At 29.4% G+C, this 18,485-nt stretch overlaps 1 long non-coding RNA gene across 1 annotated transcript in view; it reads right to left on the bottom strand.

Annotated features, from left to right (window-relative positions):
* LOC129958147 (uncharacterized) overlaps positions 1–18,485 on the bottom strand; it is a 58,379-nt gene that overhangs the window by 30,770 nt on the left and 9,124 nt on the right. The window lies entirely within an intron of this gene.

Raw genomic sequence — 18,485 nt, 5'->3', positions numbered from 1 at the left:
TCCTTTTTTCGTATGAAGAATCTTCGTCTTCCGTGATGATTCCTTATAAAATTCTCGATTGCCGTGTGAACCCAATTGTCTATTTTCGCGATTAAACAGGTTCATATTTATATCACATTGATGCTTGTTTTATCATGTCATTTAAAAATACACTCGTATGTCATTTATTTCTTTGTCAATTTTGCTTTGTACAAAAAGAAGTACGAAGGATACAAAAAGAAGGTCTCGAAATTTTGATGATTCTCCTTGTTTGAGATCTCTCTAAATAAATAAAAGCCATCCTACTTTTTAAATTAGTTTCTCTGTATATAATTACGACAGTTCAATACATACAAAGATTTAAATGTAAAAAATTTAAAATTTGTTAGTTGTCTTTACATCAAAATGACTTGTTAATTTCTATAAAATTTTGTGCATAATTTTGTGAAAGAGAAATTCGTCTGTCTGATCATACGTTTACATGAAAATACAATCAATTCGAAACACGACCAACTAGTGGAATGAAAATTTTAACAATAGAATTGTATCAAATTTCGAACTAAATCCATTTATTGACCTGTATAAGTGAACGTTATAACCCAACATGCAATGACTTAGATCAATGGAATTTACATGTATTCTTTGCATAATAATAGTCAATTTATTCAAATTTTGGATTTCTTGAAAGAAAAACATACAAAATGCATAAAACCACGAAGCACGAATGCGCCATATTGTCCCGAGAAAATCTTTTTTGGATGATTTCTGTATGTGTAGAAACATTTGCATTGAGAGATTGCAAATGGGATATTGAAGCCATACTTCGCTTCAGTTAAAGGCTCACATTTCAGGATAAGTATTTTAGAAACCAGTGTCATGCTTAGAGAAAGGGGAAGTCTTAACGAAGTGTATAAATGTTACAATAGTCAGAAAATTCAATGGATTTTTATATTTTAAATTTCACTAATTCATATATAATATATATATATATATATATATATATATATATATATATGTGTGTGTGTGTGTGTGTGTGTGTGTGTGTGTGTGTGTGTGTGTGTGTGTGTACCTATGTATATATATGTAAAGAGAGAGACAAAAAATAAACAAGGAAAATATAAATGGTAAAAAAATATAACAAAAAAAAAATGTAACAACAAAAGTCACGAATTAAGTGAAAAACGAAGGTAAATCGGAGTGAAGAAGAAATTATGCTTAAAAAAAACACATGAAAAAAAAACGAAAATACATGCGAAGCGAAAACGCGAAATGCAGCAATTGAAGGAGCGATGTAGAAATAAACAGTAAATCAGCATTAAAACTGGAAACAGTGTGAAATTTGTAAAACAACGCATTAATTTGCTCATTAGGGGATGAAATCTATGCGGATCGCAAAAGAAATTAGACCATTTTCTGCAAACAGTATCGGACCATTTAATGAAATGATACTGTCTTCATCCCAAATGCTATAAAAGAGTAAAGCTATAGAGATGGGGAAGCGACGTAAATCTGAGAATCAAAAATGCGATAAAAAACGAATAATAATAAAATAATAATATAAATTCAAAAGTAAATGCACATTATAATAACGTTACATAGAAAGGGAAAAAAAAGAAAGGTAAATAATAAAGGAAAAGATTTACTGAACTTTTAGCGTGGGTGAGAGATATATATGCATATCATTTATTTGTAATTTTGTTTGCCTGTTTTCCTTCTACGTGTGTGTAATCACGATTTCCAAAGATGGAAAGAGCTGATAAATGAAATGAAACACCTGTTCTTTACACTAAAGTGCTAGCTCTGTATCCAATTTTGGACAAAGTCGTTGAAAGGGAAGATGACTGAAAGTCATGTTCTATTCTTTTCACTATACGATGAAACTAAACGGAAAACATACCATACGATCTAAATATAGGGGAAAAATCGAGGAGAGAGTCTTAAACATTTTCAAGTTTTTGTTTGTTTTGTTTTGTGCTTTTTTCTCTCAACCTTCTTTTTCTTTTAAGCCTACTTTTAGAGTATTCATGAAAATTTTTCCGGCACATTGCACATTTAAATGTAGAAGAGGAATCGATAAAAATATTTGTTGTTATTTAAAATTATATAGAAGTGCTCTATTTTGGTGGAAAAGAAGTTTATGGTATCTACTTTTTAAACGGCTTATAATTCTCACATTTTCACAACTCATTTTAAAATAGAATATAGAGCGTTATATGCTGTTCATTTGGCATAAATATTACCACATGTTTAATTATATACTATGTCATATTATATACTATACCGTTCATGGCCATTTTTTAAAAATGGTTTGAGAAATTCAATAATTTCAATTTTTAATCCGAAATGATCCAATAGATAGATAGATAATTATGATAACAGGCTTCCTTCACTTTTTGCTACAGTCATCAGTCCATTTTACCCGAATAATACAGACAGCGCAAATACCTAAAGCTGATTTCATTTCGAACCAATAAGTAGACTTTGGCATAGACAAAACCACAATTATTCAGTCTTGATTGAAAAGACAGATTGCATTACGATAGAGAATCATCGAGTGCACTTGCAATTAGATTAATTATCCACCATGAAAGAAGAGCTCAAATTCTCGGTTCGTTAATCAAAGAAAGAGTCATTAAAAAAGTTTTTTTCGAAGTTATAGCTGTATTAAAAAAACAGTGTATGTGTTTGTAAGAGGAAGCTCAAAAATCCTTGAAACCAGAGTAGTCCTATTTTCCATAAACATATTTTGAACAAGCAGGTATTTAAAACAATTTTTGTTTTTGTGTTGTCCCATGAGGGGGGGGGACCTCGTAATTGAGGATTAGAAGCTTCCGGTATGGTGGTTGGTTCTTGCCACCCTTGTGGATACACGAAAAGGTGGGGATCTGGCTCCTTCCATCGATGACGGGACGTACTTCCTTAGGGAAGGGTTGTACCGTGGTCAGTGATGGCCCTTAAGAACTCAACCACAGTTCCCGCCAGTTCCAGTGTTGCTGTTGTGGCGCTCCGGTCATTCCAATTTTTCCGTGTGCCTTCCGGTGGGTCGGAGTTGCAAGTTTATAGTTTACTTTTGTGTTTATAATGCATTTGTCATTAAAATATTAATCTTAAAATTTTAACAAATTTGACCTATGGAGAAGTTTTAATTTTTATCTTTAAGAGGATTTTAGGTGTTGATTATTGTCTTTTTAATTTGATTTAAATTTTAATTCTTTTTCATTTTATTTAAATACTCTGTTGCTGCGGTTCATTTCTCGGAAGTTTCTATAGTCATTTGTATAGAAATATGAAGTACGGCTATCAATAACTGGATTGGTGCGTGGAACATTTTTAATTATAATTTTTTTACAATTTTGATGTTTAACTTGTTTTCTGCACCTCTTTGTACAAATTTTTCACTGTTCGAAGATGTGCTTCAGTACATTTCCAGAAAGCCCTTTCATTACCTCCGTCTCTTTTGCTTTTACAGCAATCTACACTCTCTAATTAAATTCCTTTTGATCTCTGATTTAATCATGGGAATTAAAAGGAAGGCACACGGGAACGAAATTAAGTGAAAAGGGTGATGTTCTAAATGGAACTCTCATAGTTAGTCAAAAAACGTCTTCACAATTATTTTTGTGATCTCGGGCAAAGTTTTGGTGAAGAAGCTATAATTTGAGTTTCCCCAAATTTGGCCATTTTCTCCGATTCGCTCACTTAGAGTAATAAGGGCATTTGTGTAATTTTATTAATTGGCCTGTTTGACCTTCACATACTCAATCAAGATTATGAAATCTCAGATGAGGTTTAGAAAATTTCTCGATTATCCTTTGCCAGAATATTCGGCGTTATTAAGAGTTTCTCAACTGTCTTTAAACTATTCAAACTTGTCAAAAACGACAAATGTTTATCGTCATACACATGTAACAGCGGCGAATAAGTTTTTGTGGAAAATTTCCTGAGCTTTTAGAAGATTTTCACATTAACACTCTGCCCTTTTTGAACAATACTAAAAATACATATTTTATTAACGAATGTAATATACTAGCCGCCTTTGGCGACCAGTTTGTTCAGCCAGATTATAGACCTTTTAGACCGTTAAATGATTAATATGAAATGCATTAAGAAAACAACTTTTTCTTGCTATGTGATAGTCTGAAAAACTCGGATTCAATTGAAGTAGCTTACAATAAATTAAAAAGTGTATAGATTACGAAATAAAAGCGGAAGTTATATTCCTACTTTTGAGTTAATGATTACTAAAAACACACGCTTGAATGCTTTGAAGGAAGAATTTTAATTCCTAGATAGGATTTAAAAACATTGGTATGGATACTGTATCAAATTGGATTTAAAATGTTATTAAAATTAATGGAAGAAATTTTATAAGGAAATGAGACTGATATCATTAAAATGGCAATTTTTGAGTCTGAATATAATACAAGAACTATTTTTATTAATTAAGATAATTGTTTTGAAAGATATGAATATTAATCTTCCAAAATTTTTCTGACAATTCAAAATTTTATTTGTCCGCAAGTTATAACGATTACCTATCTGGTGACGTTAAGCCTATTTTTGCGCTTGATTAAATTTTCTATTTGGAATATTTTTCTTGATTTCTTTTATATTTTCTTTCCTCTGACTGAATATTATTTTTCGTGACACGGCGAATAATCTCCAGAAAATTTCTAATAATATTTTGATGATCCATTAATTAGCTAAGCGAAGCGTTAGATTCAATGGAGTTGTAAAAAAGTTCAATGAAGCAGTCTGAAATTCGTATGATGGTCTGTTTACATTTCATTGTTGTCATTTGATGATCAGTATTAAACACTATTTCTGTGCCACGTATGTTAGCGTTTTATATAGAGAGGGATTTTGTGTATAAATATAATATATTTATTTATGAGTGTAACAGTTTTTTCCAGACGTAACGAACGATTCTAACTAAGGTGTACAGGATTGGGAGCGATGTACAGTTTTGAAACTCGAGCCGATGGTGGTAGGAGTCACAGCAAAGCATTGCTTATGCTCAGTTTGCTTATTGTTTTGTTCTAACGTCAAAGTTGGTTATTTGGTAGAAATATTTTTTCTTTTTTCTTTTGTGTATATTATATTTTTGCTGTTACTTGCGAAGCTATGTATTAATAGATTCACTACAACTGTTTTTCATGACTATGTTTTTTCAGATATGCTAAATTTAAGCAAATAAATGTTACCAATGGTTGTTAATTTTCTACCTAGAATTTTTGATGTAGTAAATCTGGGAATATGAATCTCAAATTATACACATCTGCCCATTCTGGACTGGCGGAGAGTCATTGTTCATGGTGATTTGACAGAACTTGAAATCTGATTGTTAAATAGAAAACCTTTCTGAAAGTTAAAAAATAATAATAATAAAAACCGCCTTTATACTAGTTGAAATTTTAAAAACAATAAGGAACTGCTGATATGAATAAAAATTGTAATTTTGAATACCCCTATTTCTCTTCATTAATTTTTTTCATTTCTAAATACTGAAATTTAATTTGTCGCGAGTAAAATAATTTATTAATAACAAATCTATGAAGCTGATTTTTTTCAAAGTACGCTTTAATAATTCTGAATACTACATCTTTATTATATTTTAATTTTATATCTCACAAAACATACATAATATCTTGCTAATTGTGGGAAAAAATTATAAAATATTTAAGAATGCTTTATGTATTTCTTATAAAAATTGAAAGGAAAAAAAAATAGCTAAAGTGAAATTCTTTAAAAAAAATAAGTAATATAAAATAGAGCATATTTTAACGAATGGAACCGTATATTACAAAAAATGCATTTGTTGCACTTTCAGGTCTGAAGACTCTAAGAAAGTAATTTTTTACTTAGCTTTTAAATACATGAATGATAAATGAAACAAGCTTTACACATAGAAAAATAATTCCCGCTTCCATTTTTATAAGAGTTATTCAGAAAATTGTTTTTTATTCGGGTGAAACTATAAAATAGAGTAAAACCCGAAATTTTTATCACAAATAAATTGTTATTTCTTAAGGACACTGGGGATTCAAAACAGACCCGAATGTCAAAGCAATGACGTTTACTCATCCTTAACATTTTCCCCCTTGTCCACTTTGTTGATTTCAGCGCAGGCTCCTACTGTTTTTCTCTCATGAATATTCCTTCATATATTATTCACAATGCGCCATGGATTTCTGAGAAAATTATTTTCCCGACGAGAGAAAAAGAGTTTCCCGAAGAGAGAGTTCGTAGAGAACATTGTTAAGTTAAGCTCCATTTGCTGGGAAAAGGCTATTTTGTCTTGTTTTATAATTAATTTCCAGTTTTTTTCAATGTTGGATGGCACGTAAAACCAGCGGAGGTGGTCTCCCACAAAATTTCCCGCATACTTTTTAATAAAGGTGATTTTTTATTTTAGACGCTTTTTCCCTAACAAATTTAAATCAAAATTTGACACAAAAATACAATTGTAGTCACAAAATCACGTAACAAATTTGATAAATTGAAGTCAATCAGAGTTTTTGAGCTATCGCGTTTACCTTCTTCTGAAATGACACTCAGAGAGACATTCCATTTCTTGTTGGATTTAGCTCAAAATTTATTATTAGGTGTCTTCAATATAAATTTAAATCTATGTACAGAATTTCATCCATCTAACTCCCTTTGTTTTGTACCTATCGTGTTATTTTATATTCGAACAACCGGACTGACAGACTTCCGAAGAGATTTTGGTCCTAATAGGATAGAAATTTACAAATTAGGTATAAAGTTCATGCACCAGATTTCTTCTGTCCAGCTCAAAGCGTTTTTGAATCATCTTTGTTACAGACAGACGGACATAATGGCTAAAATATACGTATTTTTCGAATTTAGGGAGGTCTAAAACGTGGAGATTTGTTCGAATTTACAACGCTTTCTCTACAATACTATTACAATACTTTCGAATAGTTCGAATTTACAATACTATTACAATACTTTCTCTATATTTCTTATATAAGAAAATAAAATTATTACAAATTTCTATCCTCATTTTTTTATCACAAATGCTGCATTTTTTTTTCTGCGGCTGTAGCTCAGACTCAGAAATTGAGCTTTAGGCTTAGATAGTTCGGGAAGTGGGATCTCCAGACAATGGCATAGCAAGGGTAACTGGCCCAGAGAATTTTTTTTTCCGCCAACAGCATCATAATTTACTTTAAATAATATCAGAACGTTTTGTCTTAATGGTGTTCTCTGTGAATGAAAATCGAAGCATTTTTATTTCTTTTTCTATAACTGAATTCCAAAGATGATCTGCCGTATATGAGGAAATGGTGCATGTTAAATAATGCTTAGTTATTTAACAATCTTCACCATTTTCACTAGATTACTAGTTTCAGAATGAATTTCAATGATGATCTGCTATACGGAGGAATAATAATAATGTCTGCTATAAGAGGAACTTATGTATGTTATAGAATGCTTCATTACTTAATAATCTTTATCACTTTCACTATATTTCAAGTTCCAGACAGAATCCCAATGATGATCTACTATACGTGAGGAATTGGTGCATGTTAAATAAGGCTTCGTTATTTAACAATCTTTACCACTGTCACTATACCAATCTTTCCAGACTGAATTCCAATGCTTATCCGTTATACATGAGAAACTGATACATGCTAAATAATGCTCTGTTACTTAATAACATTTATCACTTTCACTACATTTCTAGCTCCAGACTAATTCTAATAATGATCTGCCATACACGAGTACTTGGCGTTATGTATGTTAAATAATGCTTCTTTATCTGATGAGGCCGAAAAGTTAGAGGTTCGTCTCTTCATGGACTGTTACGAATTAAAAAAAAAAAATATTGCTCTAAGCGACAGAACATATGTTTTTTCATAGTCGTTTGAAAAGAATAAACAAAGAAATAAACTCTCTAAAAATTCAGAACTGTTCATTCCAATTATTTTTTGAAAGCAAAATTAAGATTATTCAGTGAAAGACAAATTTGTTCGAAATGAAAAAGAAATCGATGAAAAAGCTTCGTTATCTGTGGCAGAACTTTGGAATACCCGAAAATTCAAGATTCTTTAAGGTAAAACTGGACGGAATGAAACTTGTTTTTTCACAACCGATTACGAAACATTCTAGGCTTTCTTTGTGCGTCAAATTCCTGAGATTTAATTATCTTTCCGATATCGCCAATGAAGCTTTTTTTTTCTTTTCTGCTATTGTTCTGTAGTTATTTACTAACGGTGGGCAAATCATTTAGTTAGTTTAACCTTCACCATCACCGAATTCATTTTTAAATGAAATTTTCTGAGGAAAGATTTCCTTCGCAATTTTAACTAATGGAGCCGAATCATGGCGTTGCAGTATTCAAGGATTTAACTTCACTTGTTATCTAACATATAGATGCGAGGTCTCTTATGTTGGGATGCGGTCTCTTACATTTTGTCCCACCAGAATTCTGTCATTTTCCCACTTTCAAGAGAATTCAAAACTAAATCATCGTGGCGCAAATCGATTCTACTGATTTTTGACAAAAACTTTTTAGTGCCTGTTTGTCCTTTTTTAAGCTCGAATAGAGAAGGAGAGAATCAATGAATAAGAGAGAATCAATCTTTTATTCTAGATTCCAAACCGAACTTTTGAAGTAAAATTCTTAAGTGTGGATTCGAATAACCTGTGATGGAATTCAAAGTAAAGCAGGAAACGTATGAATAATAAGTAACATCCGCTCCACAGTCAGAATTTCTAGATCAATAAAACGACATTATCCATGGCAAACATATATTCGATCAGGATACTGATAGCGAGGGATTTCAAGTTAAATCTTTAAATCTAAGGGGAGAAGGAGGCTTTAAATGATAACTTAGTCACGCTATTGACAAGTGATTTGGCTACATTAGATATTTCGTTTCAAATAGAAACATTAGAAATATCAGAAAAAAAAATTGAGGCTTGAAAAATGAAATTAAGAAACGGTTTTCTGTGCTAGAAGTCAAATTCTAATCCACATTTTTGAACATCTGGATTTTGGCCATCAGATTGTTTCCTCGGCATTCAAACAATCCATCTGAGCATTGGAATTTGATATATTTTAGAAATGGAATTTCATCTTTTTGAACAAAATACTATATTCGATAAAAAAAAAAACATAGAAAATGCTTCCTAAATTCAAAATGATGATTAAAATAGTTTTATAATTGACGGAATTTACTATAGGATACAGAAGTGTACTTTTGATATGTGAGGCATATGCTATATCATGCTCTTCGTTTTATTTATATCAGCTGCTTCTTGAGTAATGGAAGATTTATCAATTTTGTTTGACTTATTTTGTATCTGGTAATTTTGAGAAGATACTTAAATTCCTCTTGTTTATGATATCTTTGTCCTGACAATTGTGTGAACTAAAAAGCTGAATGTGAAGCACATTTTATATACAATCTCATAAATAAGTAAATAAAAATAAATATGCTTAGTCTATATAACATTATTATGACTGAACATGCTTTTATAGACTATCTTCCAAATTTGTTTTGAAATGGGAAGAAAATAGTTTGGCTGTTATACCAGCATAAGAGAAAAAAAATCTGAGCTTGAAAATTTTGATTAATAAACTTTATATAATTATTGTGAGATTGTTATTAAAAAAATTAAAAATCATTTTAAACAATTAAAAAAAATTGAAGACTAGACAGGTTGGTTTTGTGCAATTTATATACATATATAATTAATTTAACAATAAGTTTGTAAAATAAATTCCTTAAGCTGAATTCGCAACGTCCAATAAATTTTGCATCATGTACTTAGAAATAGAAACAAATCACATTGTTCAATTTCTTCATTGAAAAACCGCCTTTGGTGACCAGCTTATTTGTAAGAAATTCTGGTTATGTTTCAAATAAATTGCATTGTTCTTACTCTTTAAATTTCCTTAAAAGTATTTGAAAATGCAGATTGTGATAAACATGTATCTTCTACAAACATACTCAGGTCATGGAAATATTTTGATATTATAATTACGAAACTTTTCTAATTAAAAAAAAATCTAAAACTTCGGGGAGCTCGAGCTGAAAAACAAACCTTTAAATTAACCATGATATATCTACTAAATGTATTAGAAAGTTGGAACTACTAAAATAGGAGGTAAGATTTAAAATTTTCAAACAAATACCAAAGAAAGTGCAAAAATTTTAAATATAGACTACAGCACGTGTACATTAAAAGCATCATTACTACATTCTTATATTATGAAATGAAAAAAGAAAGCACGTATTTGTTGATGGATGTTTTGTTTCCCTGGTGAAACTCCTGTCTTCCGGGTTCACTGTTTTTTTTATACTTCCATTCTCTAACTAGCGACGAGGGGAGAAGAGGGGAAGATGTGTTCGAAGTGGGGGAAGGAGATTTCATGTCGAAGAAAAAGAATCATAATGTCTATACCCATTATACTCCATTTTATGATTAACATAATTTCTATAGAATTATCTTGCAATAGATTAAAAAAAAAATATGGGCTTAATATCGTAGCTAAATAGGAAATCTAGCGAAGCAAATGGGAAAATATATTTTTAAAACAATTTTTCTTTCAGTGTGACAAAATCAGAAAAAAATGAAGTTTCATGTCTAAATTTCAAATTGCAGAAAAAACAAAAGATTAAAAAAATCATGAAGCAAGTTAAACTATATTTTAATACGCAAAAGAAGGAAATGTTATAAATATTTATGAATTAATTTTATCAAAGCGTGTCAAAATGAGAGCAAAAATGTCATGAAATGAAATTGGCATAGTCAAAAAGGTAATTTATTTTTATACATGATAGCAATTATCAAGGATAATTTGTAAATGAATTTTTAACGCAGGAAACATGTGAATTATGTATTTGATAAAGCAATGAGTTTGACTCTCATTGCAATAATTAAAAATCATTATTATGTATCATTTTTAAAACTGCATATAAATTTGATGAAATGAGAAAAAATTGTACAACAGCGGAAATGGGTATTGTTAAAACGACAATGCTTTGAATTTTGCTATCGAATAAAAATCTTATTCGTACAAAAATGTTTTCGAGAGTGAATGCAAAAATTTTTTTTTCTCATTTTTTATTAATTACTGTTTTGATTCTTTTAAAATTGCTCTGAAATGCACATGACTACTCTTCAAAGAATCTTTGGGCCGAAAATAATATCTTTAGTTGGGGGAAAAAAAGTTGATGTCACTGAGTTGTCCGTGCCTTTTTTTTTTCCCTTCTTCTTTCTGATGAAGACTAAGTAAAATAAATAATGGTAAGCATTTAGCTTATTATGTTGTTTTTGTATTTGATAATTACTGCATACTTTTGAAAAAAAAAATTTGTTTATTCATTTATTCCTTTTTTTTTTCTTATAGGTATCAACAAACATTCTGAAAATTATTCAAGGAGTCGTTTCCTTGGAAATTAATTAAACTAAGTTTGGACTGCCTAAGGCTTTTTCCCCCCTTTGATATGAACGAACATCTTTCATACTGAACAGAAAAAAACATGCAAAGTATGGCTCGATATAAAATGAGTTTTCCTCCGATACCTTTTTCAAACATGAATAAAAAGAAATACAAAGTCGAGGTTGAGTGACTTCATTTTCACCAAATATACGTTTTCACAAACGTCTTTATCTTGCAGTAACTGGTTTCAAAAATACGTCTATTTTTGAAGTTTAAATTATTTTAGGGTAAATATATCGAATATTATAAATATCTTTCATATTTAATAAATATTGGCAGCCATTTTTACTAGATTTATTTACAGATAAAAGCTCATATAAATCATGCTGAAATGAATGCTTTTGCTGCGTTATGAAATGAGTTTAAGATGAAGCAATAGTTTAAATATTGCTTTAATAAGGTGTATAATTGACTTAAACATAGGAAGTTTTTAATGCATTTCTTTGGTTTAACTAAAGGTGTGATATAATAGTTTGAATTCTTTTTTTTTCAATGAAACTTACTTCTTAATTGTATGAGTATTATTAAAGTACACAAAAAGAGTTTTTGTGCTGAACACACAAAGAAAAAATCTCAAAACTAATGTTAATGAATAAGTACTCATACTTAGTATTTTGATTAGATTATTTCTTAGTTAAAGATTATGCAGGAATCACACACAAAAAAGCAAACAATTGTACTCAAACGGTATCAGAGATATTCTTCTAACTTGATTGTGGCTTTACTGAATCATATATGAATGGTTTCAGTAAGATTTAATCTTTTGTATTCCCATTTACACTTTCTAAATGGGACAGAAGTGGCACATATCTGATGAAGAGTGACTTTCATCGGTAACCAAACTATTTTCCATTTAATTAAAAATTAAGCGACATGAAATTTACAGAGAGAGATTATGATGACTTACAAATCTTTTAACTCTTCTGTACTATTTCCGCATTTAAGGAAACTTAAACAATATTTAACTTTATAATATCTATTTAAAATTATTTCAGTAATGGAGAGCTTTCTTTCTTGGAAAATAGCACAAAGTTATTTTAATTGAAAGTTATCTTTTGAGCTAATATCCAATACAGAATGCGTAGTATAAACATTTTTTCAGGGTCTTTTGCCAAGCTGCAAAATTCTGTGACTTCATATTTAAGATATAGTAATTTTTAAAGTCCATTTTAATGAGGAAGTGACTCTGTAATTATGAAAGCTTGGTTGTAGAGTGGAATCTAATTTAACATACCTCGGCATATTTAACTAAAGACCCTAGATTAAGGCTTTAGAAATGTTTCCCACTACAGTCTCATTTTTGGTCAGCAAATCCTGATATTTGCTTGTTCAAATAAAAACAATTAAAAAAGAAATAAATAAATAAAAGGTGTTTAATAAATATTTGGTAAATTTTAATTATTTTGCTTGCATCGAAATGTTAGATTACAAAGAATCGAAATAAATATTTTCAATGGTGCAGTACTTTATAAGTACTTCCAGAGGTCAGAAATTCGTCTGCCAAAATTTCTATGACACAGGCGTTTCCATTATGTGATTTTCTGTTTAAATTTCTCTATTCATGTTGATGTTTAAGTAAATGGGGTTTTTTTCCGACGTGTATTTATCATAGCTTTATCTGTCTTATTTTTTCCCTTACAAATGAATTTTGGAACGGAATTTTATTAATCTACGAATCTTCTATGTATCAGATTTTAATTCATAATGCGAATATAAACGAATATGTTTTGCTCCTTTTTTCATATACCGATTTCTAATACATATCGATTGAGAAGACATGTTATTTCAAACGCCTATTTCACGTGTTTCTCTAAAAACTTCTTCTTTCTAGTTTCTTCCTTCAGTATCATCCGTCTAGACACATATATTATTTAAAGAAATTTTCTTTCTTTTTACTATCAATTTTTTTGTAACTAAGAATCATAAAAATGGGTTACTTTAGGCAGCTACTATGGAGTTCCCTGAAAAACGGAATAAATTGCCTTCTCAGGTATTTTATTTCTTAAATATCTCCGCTCTCCTATTGACCTGTACGTCCATGGCTACCAGGTATGCTCTATAGCTTTATAAAGAAGGATTAGTTCTCAGGATTTTACTCTTATAGTTCTCAGGATTTTATTCTCTGCCATAGTATTTTATGTTATTTCGCGATTAGTGACCGGGTCGGTTTCTAGAAGAAGAAATTATCTTCAATTTCAGTTGATCGGCATTTAAAATTCCCAATAATAATAAAAAATCATTTCATTGAGAGAAATTGACTTTAAGAATCAAGAAAATGACTTATTGAAATTTGAACTTGTTTTTTTGAGAAAACAAATGATATCGTAGCTAATAGCGCTTTAAATAACTACAGCTTTCGATTTTAAATAAATTAAACTGCAAAATATAAAGTAAACATCCTTCTGAAAATAATAATTTCAGACATATTAATAATCTTTTATAATAAAAATATTTTTTCAAAGCTATTGATGGAATTCTTTAAAAATACAACAATAACATTATGAGCATAGATATGCTAAAACTTTAATATTTAAATTGTTTAAGTTATTTTCTTTAAATAAATGTGAAAAGCGTTGATAAAAAAAGTAGCAAATTTTAGAATAAAACGTTAAATTCTGCACACAAAATAACTTTCAAATTTCATTCAAGTTCAATCCGACTTCGTCTAAGGTATTTGTGCGATTCCAAATACCTTTACTTTAGACAATAAAAATTCAACGGTTTCTGCCGTATAAAGACGACATACAATTTCGAAAAATATTTTTTTTTATTATGCATAAAAGATTTTAAATAAATGTTTTTTAAATTATATATAATAAAGTCGACCAATAAATATTTATTTTTTTTTCTTTAAAAAAATATGGTAGTTTTTCTTTCGTAATCCTGTAGAGAAATAATTCTTTAATGAAACCCTTTTTACTTTATTTAGCCTTTTTATTCAATCCTTATTTCATTTTCACAAATAAACATTTTTTTAACTATACCTAACCAAGTTGACCAGTAAAAATTTATTTTTTTTCTTTAAGGAAATGCGGTAGTTTTTCTTTAGTAATCATATATGGAACTAATTCTTTAATGAAAGATTTTATTTCTTTATTTAGCCTTTTTATTAAATCCCTATTTCATTTTCACAAATGAACATTTTTTAACTATACCTAACCAAGTTGACCAGTAAATATTTGTTTTTTTTTTCTTTAAGGAAATACGGTAGTTTTTCTTTAGCAATCATGTATGGAACTAATTCTTCAATGAAAAATTTTATTTCTTTATTTAGCCTTTTTATTCAATCCTTATTTCATTTTCACAAATAAATATTTTTTTAACTATACCTAACCAAGTCGGCCAGTAAATATTTGTTTTTTTTCTTTAAGGAAATGCGGTAGTTTTTTTTTTTTTTTTTTTAGCAATCCTGTATGAAATTAATTTTTTAATGAAATTGTTTATTTAGCATTTTTATTCGTCCATTATAGATAAAAATTCATTTTTACAAATAAACATTTTTTTTAAATTATATCTAAACAAGTCGACCAGTAAATAGTTTTTTTCTTTAAGGAAATATGGTAGTTTTACTTTAGTAATTATGTATGGAATTAATTTTTTGATGAAAAACTTTGTTTCTCTATTTAGTATTTTTATTCGTCCCTTATGGATGAGAATTCATTTTTGCAAATAAATATTTTTTAATTATACCTGACCAAGTCGACCAGTAAATATTTGTTTTTTTCTTTGAAGGAAATACGGTAATTTTTCTTTAGCAATCATGTATGAAACTAATTTTTGATGAAAAACTTTGTTTCTTTGTTTAGCATTTTTATTCGATCCTTATGGATAAGAATCCATTTTTATGAGCACCGTAAAAATTTCTCAGCCGTGAGCGAATTATTTTCCTTACATGTTATTAAAACATCAGGAATGCTTAAGAGGAAATGTTTTTTAAGAAAGATGAATTTGATTTGGATGAAAATTATTCTTTTCATTATAAAGGCGGTTCCAATTTCGATGGTGGCCTAGACTTCCTTTAACATCAAAAACAATTTTTTTACTCTTTAAATTTACCCTCTCTAAAAGAACAACTATATTATTAGTTTTATGTATCTCTGAAAACACAATAGAAGAAGAGAAATTCTTACAAGAAATAAATGGACTGGAAAGAAAACTAAGAAAGCAACAAAAATAATATTGGTAAGACACGCGGAAAAATGAATTCGAGCAAGTCTTTTCAAAAAGAGAAGATTTTATTATAATGATTGGTGTTGGATTAGCGCTGAAATATTTTGTATAGAATGGATTTTTAAATAATGTCAACATGAAAAGAGTTTTCGAAAACCTTTTTGAAGACTTTTCCCTTCAATATTTAAAATAAAAAAACATGCTTGTTTTTATAGAAGAAGGCAAATTTTAGGTAACGTTTTAAAAAGCAATTTTTCTTTTTTGTTATCCATTCGAGCGACAAAGACGACTTTTTTTTAAAGAACTTTTTGTCAATGCAAGATAATTTATATCGAAACTGCAGTTCGGAATATTTAAGATTATTTTTCGAATTATTTCATAATTATGATTGAATATAATAGACGTTTCACTTTAAACATGCTATAAAGTAAAAAATACTGAGCCAAACTTACCACGCATCAAAAATAGGGTATAGGATTTTATGTTCTGTGAAAAAAGAAATGAAAGGTTTAAAAAATACGTGCTAGGTATATATCTCGCTGTATTCTCTGTTCACGACCCCTGTTTTATGATCACAGCAATATCTAAATCAGTTTATTAACGCTCGTAAATGCTGTATTGGAGTACGAGAAATTCCTTACGTTGCTCATCAAGTATATTCTTTTAAAATTATTTCCGACATAGCTTTATCACCAGTTTCATATGAATCTTTCTTTTTGGAGTCCATATTAAGAGGATTTTTGCTATCTGACCGTTTTGCAAGATGAGGCTTTATTTCGTACTAATTCATGTGTCCAAAGTTATATTGGCAGCCTTTTGCAAATGACAGGTTTTCCCTTTTTGCCATTTCATGAACACCTCTGTCGCCAGATCTTAACTTGATTTGAGTGATTAATTGTGACGTTTAGATTTAGTTAGATATGATCTTATCTCAAAAGTAATATTTGCCATTACAAATTGTCTTATCCATTCTCCGACATATTCATGATACTGAATTCATGCTCTTCATCCTTTTATAGAGAATATGATTTGGTTGCAAAAAATGTCGAGTGGCATATTTATTGCCAAATTATAACTTATAAGATATGGTATGATATCAATGTCAATAAAAAATTTTGATTTTTCTAACTAATTATTTTTCTAACTAATTATTATTTTGTTGGATATAATATCCCATAACCTCTATCTCGATGCTACCAAGTTTCAATCCAATAATTTTCATTTTAGGACACTTGAAAGTGAAATCTCAATTATGGACAGTTTGTGCTTGAGTTAAATTGTTTTAGTCGCAAAGCTAAAGCTTATACGTTATTCTTATTGTTTTTAGATCGTCGAGGTTAATGTATAAGAATGAGTGGAAAACAATGCGCCACGTTGAAATACTAAAAATTTAAGCATCTAGCAACTTAGGACAAAGATATCCGTATTGTAACTTTCCTTTGCTTTGCTCTAGTAATGGAGGAAGGCACAATTAGCAATGATAATAAGAATAGAACTGGCAAATGAGTTAAAATTGGATGTTTACTGAAGAGATGAGTAATGATTTTTAGCAAGAGCGATATTATTGACTAAGAAGTGAGACCCAGATTCAATATAACACAAAGAAAATATCTGAAGAACGCGTGTTATTTTTGGATTTCTCTGTCGTATTTTCGAGGGGACACCCAGGATACAAAAATAATTTGTAAATTGTAAAGTAATTTAGAAAACTATTCTGAAGAGCTCAGCTGCTCTTTTTGCCATCAAAGGCGTTTTATTTATGTAATTTATCATTATAGCATAAAAAGATGAATAATTAACAATCAATTTTTAACTAATAAGAAACACATACTCACATTTAAAGGAAGTCCAAACAGTGCATTCACAATTTTTACTTTCTCGTATAAGATGTAAAGAGAAAGTTTTGTAATCGTCAAAAAATTCGAACTCGAGATTTTGACAAATCTTCATGCTTTAGAGTTTAAAAAATTTTTTTAGAAAATATCTGTCTGTGACAAAAATAACGCAAAAACGCTTTGACCTATTTTGGAAAATGTCTATTTGTCTGTCTGTCCATTTGGCAATCTGTGGTAAAGATAACCAAAAACCGCTCTGAGTTATATGGATGAAATCTGGTATGTGGTCTTTACACTAAATTTGTAGATAACGCGAATATAACGCGATAACTATTGAAAGAAGAGAGCTAGAGAGATAAAATTGGGTATACAGATTTAAAATCTATATTGCAGATGCGTGTCAAATTTTGAGCCAAATCCAAAGAGGAGTTGAACGTCGTTCGGTCTCTACTTTCAGAAACGCGATAACTCAAAAAAGCAATAATTTAAACAAATCAAATTTGGTATGTGATTTTTTTTACTGCAATTGTAATTCTGGGTCAAATTTTGGCTTCAATCTGTTGGTAGAAAATGCTTCTAAAACCCAAATTCACATTTATTAGAAATTATGAGAAAGTTTTGAGGAGCGAATATCTGTAAACAGTAATTCACCTTCATTAGAAATTAAGCGAGAAAGTTTTGGGGAGAGAAATGTATGTAAATAGTAATTAGCATGCAATACATCAAATTAAGTAAAAATCAATGATCTGCTATAAGAGGATGTTCTATCTTGGTTTTCATTTGTAGAAGCTAAAATAATACGAATAACCAGCTATCATCAAATATGTATTATAAATAGTTTTTACCAATGCATTCATTATTTTTTAAGCTACATAGAAAAAGAACTCTTGCCCATTAATTTTTAGATCCTTTGATAATCTTTCTGATTAAAAGAAAATGCGTAAGTAAGGCAGTAAGAAATCCTGAAACTGAGACTCACTTCAGTTTGAAAAAGTTCGGCACTTGTGAAAAAAAATCAAAAG

Source organism: Argiope bruennichi, chromosome X1 (genome assembly GCF_947563725.1).
Source record: "Argiope bruennichi chromosome X1, qqArgBrue1.1, whole genome shotgun sequence".
In the NCBI taxonomy this organism is placed as follows: Eukaryota; Metazoa; Arthropoda; class Arachnida; order Araneae; family Araneidae; genus Argiope; species Argiope bruennichi.
Note: the sequence above shows the minus strand (reverse complement) of the source record. Positions and strands in the feature narration are given on the sequence as shown.